The sequence below is a fragment of the Paroedura picta genome, chromosome 5, assembly GCF_049243985.1.
Source record: "Paroedura picta isolate Pp20150507F chromosome 5, Ppicta_v3.0, whole genome shotgun sequence".
In the NCBI taxonomy this organism is placed as follows: Eukaryota; Metazoa; Chordata; class Lepidosauria; order Squamata; family Gekkonidae; genus Paroedura; species Paroedura picta.
Genome location: NC_135373.1, coordinates 31,617,527 through 31,624,295, shown reverse-complemented (window position 1 = coordinate 31,624,295; position 6,769 = coordinate 31,617,527).

Below are 6,769 nucleotides of genomic sequence, written 5' to 3'. Positions count from 1 at the left end.
CTATATACTTAATTGCCTTGACCTGGATGGCTTTTGCGGCCGATTTGCTTGCGGCCTGGGAGGTTTCTTACTGGGGGGGGTGGGGAGAGGGAGCCATGACCTGGCACTGGGCTGCGGCCCAGTGGTTGGGGACCACCAATGTAGATGATGCTTGAGGCAACTTACCAACGCGTGGAAAAAGCAATAGCAACATAAGAGTCATAGAATCAGAGTTGGAAGATACCTCCAGAGTAATCTAGTCCAACCCCCTGCAGAATGACCTTCCCACCACAATTCCATGTCCTGATGATGCCCCCCCCCAAAAAAAAAAGGCATCACTGGCCAGTCTGGCCTAGTCCCAAAGTGGTGATCGTCGTTTTCCTGGGCAAGGAAGGGCCACAAGAGCCATGCGCTGACACAATCAATCCCTTCTGCCCACCCACTAAAAATCTGCCCAAGTTTACAAAATCAGCCTTTCTGTGAGGCAACTATCTAGCCTTTGCTTAAAAACTTCCTAAGAAGGAGAGCCCACTACCTCCTGACGAAGCCTGTTTCACTGACGAACTGCTCTAATTGTCAGGAACTTCTTCCAGAAGTTTAACTGAAAAATTCATTTGAATTAATTTCAACCTTTTGGTTCTAATCCCAACCCTCTGAGGCAACAGAAAACAACTCTGCTCCATCTTCTATGTGGCAGCCCATCATGGCTATCATATCTGCTTTGAACTGATAGTGCTGGCCCTGCAAACAATTTAAGGAACCTGCAGTGTGGGGGAAGTATAGGAACATACATGTAAGCCTCCTTGAGGTCTAAGGATGTGAGAAACTCTCCAATGCCTCCACAATAGTGCCTTCACAATGGAATGTAGGGTTTTCATGCAAAACAGACAAAACCTGATGAATTTCTGTAGTTAAGATCCAAAATCGATCTCCAGTCCCCGTTTGACTTGGGGACCATGAAGAAAATTGAGTAAACTGTTACTGGAGTATCAATAAGGGAAGTTTGGAGGATATCTTCAGCATTATATGAAAGTGTGTACATTTTCTTAAGGGTTGGAAATGGTTAGACATTGGCTTTCTCCATTCAGCCTTGATCTTTTTTTCACAAGTTTCATGCATGGGGAAAACATTTTGAACCACCTCCTCTGGAGGGAAAAAAATCTTTGTCCTGAAACCTTGGCTGCTCCCTTTTTTCAGATGGGATCTCAGTCACCTCTGGTTGAATTGGAGTCAGGGCAGTTATGCACTTTTGTAGCAAATACAGAAAATCCTCAGTTTTGCAAAAATCCCTAAACCTGCTTGGGCACTTGGATTTCATCAACTTCCTCATCCTCCGTGAGGAATTCCCCATCTTCTATTTCAGTATCCAAGGAATCAGCAGACATAAGGACACTGTAAGCTTGTTTTCTGGAGGCTTTAGTGGGCCATGTGGCTGTAGGTTCACTACAATGGCTGGCCTGAGAAGGAGGGTATGAAGCCATGGGGCAATAAACTGGAGTGTCCCATCTTTACTGGCAAAAGGCCACCATTTCCTCCCTCAATGTGTTTCTAAAAACATGCATATATCCAGGGTCATACCTGTCAGCACATCCAAAATTACATGTCTCTTCATCCTGCAAAGTTTTGCAAATTGGGTGTTGGGTGCCAAAATCTCAGAGCCCACAAAATGGCCAGCATGATGTTGCCGGGCAAGCAGCTGGAGCCCACAGCTCCATGGCTGCAGTACATGCCGCTTTTCCCCACCCTTTTTCACACCAGGCTTATTTTGTTGAAGAAGCTGCAGTTGGCACAGTCCTTGCCTGGGTGTAATCCACCAGGGCCATTGCCTCTTCTACTGCGGTTGCTACTGCCTCCAGATCTGAACCAGAGAGGAGACCATCATCCACTTGCTCTTCCACCATAACAGCTCTCTCCCTGAAACCTTTCCCTGTAAGCACATCCAAGGAAATGGGGAAGAAAGGAGCAAAAGCCAGAACAAATAAAGTTGGGTATAGGAATAAGAATAGAAGTCAAAAGGAGAGTAGACGATTAAGAATAGATACCTGAAAAGGGACTACAAGTAGATTGAAAAGGGGCTTGAAAGTACAGCTATCTGCTCAACCGCTCAGAGGCTAGAGAAAAACTGTAGGGGTGGTTTTGGCTGGAGAAATAGAAAGGGGAAGAAGGTTTGTTCCTGCCTGCCTAGCAACGTCAGTGAGAACCACCTGGCATAGATGGCCTCCTGAACTCCTTGGGTGAAGTACAGGAAAAGATTCATGGAGTTGGCATGAATGGAGTTCATGTGTGCAGGGCATCTGGGAAGCAACAAGACTGACACAAGTTAGCGTGTGAGAGATTGTTATAAGTCTGATGTGACTTGCCAGAGTGTGCAGGAGTGAATGCAAGGTATAGGCACCTGTGCAAGCACTTCCTGTTCTGTGAGAGTCTGAGTGGAATGTTAGGGGACTGCTGATCTTGGAGGGGAGAAATGGGAAGAAAAGATTCCTAAAGCTAAAGAGACAGTGGGAGATAGTATGGTGAACTTTGGAGAGCAGCAAAAAACAAGTATGCATGTTAGAATCTGGTTAATGCCAAGGTGAATCAGAGCAACTGGACTGATAAACCAGCTAGGTCTTTTACTTTTGAGCTTGGTGACAAGTTGAGGATTTTTCTGTCTTCATATACTTGACAATTGATAGCTTCCTGGAAAGAACTTTGTGTGATTGTGGATTGGCTAGGCAATGTCAAATGTACTGTCTCTAAAGTAGAGGCAATACAGAGTTGGGAACCCCTAAAAACAAATAGGCCACTTGGGGCTTTTTCAGGTTTGGTGATTGTGTGGGGCAAGAGTTCACCTTCTTAATTGACTTCACTTCTCTATTATGGCTGCAAACTGTGAAGAACTCAAAACACCAAGCTGCAGAGTTAGTCATGGAAGATCCAGGAGCTCAACATAAGGATTGAACATATTGCTGGATGCAACAATGTCATTGCAGATTTCCTTTCCAGGAAGGGCAAATGATGGATGATTTGCACATCTATTCTCTAATGTGAAATATGTTATCCTTATATATTTCTTATATCTAATTTGTTTGGATTCATTGCAGAGCCACCCTCTGTAAAAGCATGCTCTTCCACATGGAATCTTGGGAGAGGGAGGTGTGAAGAAATGCATTTTTTCTTTGGAGGTTTGAAATGAGCAAAACCTTCACTTGGAGTTTTAAAAGTTTTTCCCCCTCCTCTCTGGGTTGAGAACAGGCAGGAAGCGGGGGGGGGGGGTACGTTCAACAGCTTTCCAGACTTACCCCAGTCCACTTTCATATTTTGGCCACAGACAATAAACGTTCACTTATACAGATGCTAATAGATCTGGACAATAGAATGCAATTTGTAATTGTATACAATATTTATTGTATTTTTAGGAAAACTTATTTTAATATAAATAGTTAGGTTATTTAAATTTTACAAAATTTGAATTGCATAATTTATTTTACTGTAATGAGCCTCTTGTGGCGCAGAGTGGTAAGGCAGCAGACATGCAGTCTGAAAGCTCTGCCCATGAGGCTGGGAATTCAATCCCAGCAGTCAGCTCAAGATTGACTCAGCCTTCCATCCTTCCAAGGTCGGTAAAATGAGTACCCAGCTTGCTGGGGGGTAAACGGTAATGACTGGGGAAGGCACTGGGAAACCACCCCATATTGAGTCTGCCATGAAAACACTAGAGGGCGTCACCCCAAGGGTCAGACATGACCCAGGGAATACCTTTGCCTTTACCTTTATTTTACTGTAACCTACGCTGAGCCCCCGGGGAAGGTCAGGCAAAAAAAAAAATAATGCAATAAACAATAAAATAATAATGGTCAAATTCCCCCTCCCCCTTAAAGCAAGGAACAGAGATTTGGAGGAAGAATTCGGGAAGTCCTGACTTCAGGAAAAGCTTCTCGGACCAGCCTGACCTGGTCAGCAGGTGGGAAAAAGAGAGGTGTGTTGAAACTCCTGTGGTATAAAGAATCTATAGGAGAGGCTAGAGTAAGGAGTCTTCAGTCCAGAAGGTAGCTGCCTCTAAGCTTTCTTCCCTCTCTCTCATTTGCAGGAGGTGAAGCTTGTAAGTCATAATTTTAATATAAGAGAAAATTATTGGTAGAAGTTTCATTGTGCTTATGCTGTTTCACTGTATTGTAATGGCATTTAAATACCCTTCCCCACATGAATGTGTGTTTTTATTATTTATTGACTTCACTTGTACCCTATTTTTTCCACAGTGGGGACCTGAAGCATCTTATATCATTCTCTTCTGTTTTCTCCCCACAACAACCCTGCAAAGCAGATTAAGCAAAGTGTAGGACTGGCTTCCATGGCAGAGTGGGGATCTGATTGTGGGTTTCCCAGCTCCTTACGTAACATGTAATTTATATACCACACTGACTCTCTGACCAACAACACCTTTGAAATAGATGATTTTGTAGACCACTGACCCTTTATATGGTCAACATCTGATAGCAACTCAACTCCTCTCCAGACATCAAGGGAAAAGCAGAATTGGGAAGTAATGCTTCATAAGGTTGTACATATCTATGTATTATTGTTTACTGCCTGCAAAATGCCCGATTCCCCTACAGCGGATAGGATAGCAGAGGGAAAGATTATTCCAGCCTGAGCCTACTGAAATGAGTGCACTGTTTGATACTTGTCAAACCAGATGCGCTAGTCGGGAAGAAACAGTTTGGCTTCCTTGCCCCCTAGCAAGGGCAGTGTATGCTTCGCATAATAGAATTGTTCAGGGCTGAGACTGTTGGCCTGAGGCCTTATGAAAAAGAAATTACAATGGTGTTATAGATAAAATTATCAAGAGAATCTGACCACAAACATATGTCTCTTTATTTTTTAGAGTAGCGATCCCCAACCTGTGGGCCTCGGACCACATGTGGTCCTTCGACTAATTGGAGGTGGGCCCCGGAGGTTGCCTTCCCCCTCCCGGCCCTTTACAACACACTTCATTGCTGTGGCGTGTCTGTATCTTATTTTGAAGGGATGTTTAAACATTACCATAGCGATCAGAGAGCGCTAGGGCAGTGGTTGAGAGAAGAGGAGTAAACTACCCCCCCACCGGGTCTCAGTAAAAGGCATTAAGTGGTCCCCGGCGTTGAGTGGTCCCCGGTGATAAAAAGGTTGGGGACCACTGGTTTAGAGCAGTGGCCCCCAACCTTTTTATCACCGGGGACCACCGGGGACAATTTTACTGAGGCCTGGTGGAGGGGTAGTTTACTCCTCTATTCTCAACCACTGCCCTAACGCTCTCTGATCGCTATGGTAATGTTGAAACATCCCTTCAAAATAAGATACAGACACGCCACAACAATGAACATAAGGAACATTTTATTTTCATGGAAATTTTAACTCTTGACAGTGACAAATCAATGGGAACCCTGAGCTTGTTTCTCTGCAACGAGCTAGTCCCATCTGGGAGTGATGGGAGACAATGACACCCGAAGTGTGTTGTAAAGGGCCGGGGGGGGGGGGAGAAGGCGTCCTTCGCGGCCCACCTCCAATTAGTCGATGGCCCACATGTGGTCCGCAGCCCACAGGTTGGGGATCGCTAGTTTAGAGAATAGTCTCAAAACAAATATTACAGTCTTCCTGTTGTAGTCTTGACAACAGTACTGTTATCCTAGAGTTGACCTGCATAACTCCTATGAAACACAATAAAAGTTTCTTCTAACTCTACCATCACCTGCATGGTGTATGAATGGTGAAACTCCTTTTGCACTGGTTTATAATATGCCTGTAAATGGAAAAGTCACAGTGTTTCCAGTGTTTCCAGGGTGGTGGATCTGTACTAGGATCCAGGGCTTTTATGGGCCTTTAGGCAGTGTCCATAAATTGTTCCATGTCAGTTCGCTTCCCTCCCCCCTTCACCATCATTGCAGCTACACTAGATAGTAATCTTCAGCCTTTCCAGACCTGCGATTACAACTCTACAGAGGTCTTTTCTGATTCAGGAACATGGGAAACCAGAGTCATGACTACCACCATGAAAAAAGACTGCAGATAACAAACCAAGAGGGCCACAGTTAGGGAACACCAGTTGAGCTTTATCATCACAGTAAATAATTAGCCAGACAACTAATTGTTGCAGCTTCTCTCAGCATGCCTACCATACATGCCCACTGCAGGATCAGACTCAGTGGTCTATCCCGCATTCTTTCTCATGCAGTAGCCAACCAGTTGCTCTGTATGGCCAATAAACTGGGTATATAATGCTTTTCCTCTTTTGGAAAAAAAATCCCTGCATGAAGAAAACCAGCTTGAAGGGGGAAGTGTTCTCTTCTCCCTGACACTAGTCTCCTATGGGCAGAGCATTTTGGATGGGGGTATATGGAGGAGTGTTCAGTTCAGGAGTGTCTGTATAGTGTAGCCACTCACTTAAAAGAAAAACCCTTCCCTGCACTTCGAATATTAGCACACCTGAGAGAAGGGAATACTGAGCTACAACCTTATCCCTGGTAATCTAGTCATCTACTTTCAGGGATTATTTTGAAAAAAATAGATTAAAAGTATACTGCATGAATTGTGCTGGTCCCACTTGGACACCTGATATTTTTCTAGCATAGCATTCTCCCCCTCCCTTTTTTCTATGGCATTTTAGACAAGGCAGCTTCTCTATGGCACCATCCCGAAATCTCCAGGAATGTCCCGAAATCAGAGTTGGCAACCCTTAGAGCTCGGTCAGTTGAGGCAGATTTCCCGTTCCCCCAGCGCACGAAAACCGGGCTCCGGTGGCCCTTTCAAATCTTCCTTTGTCTCCATCCCC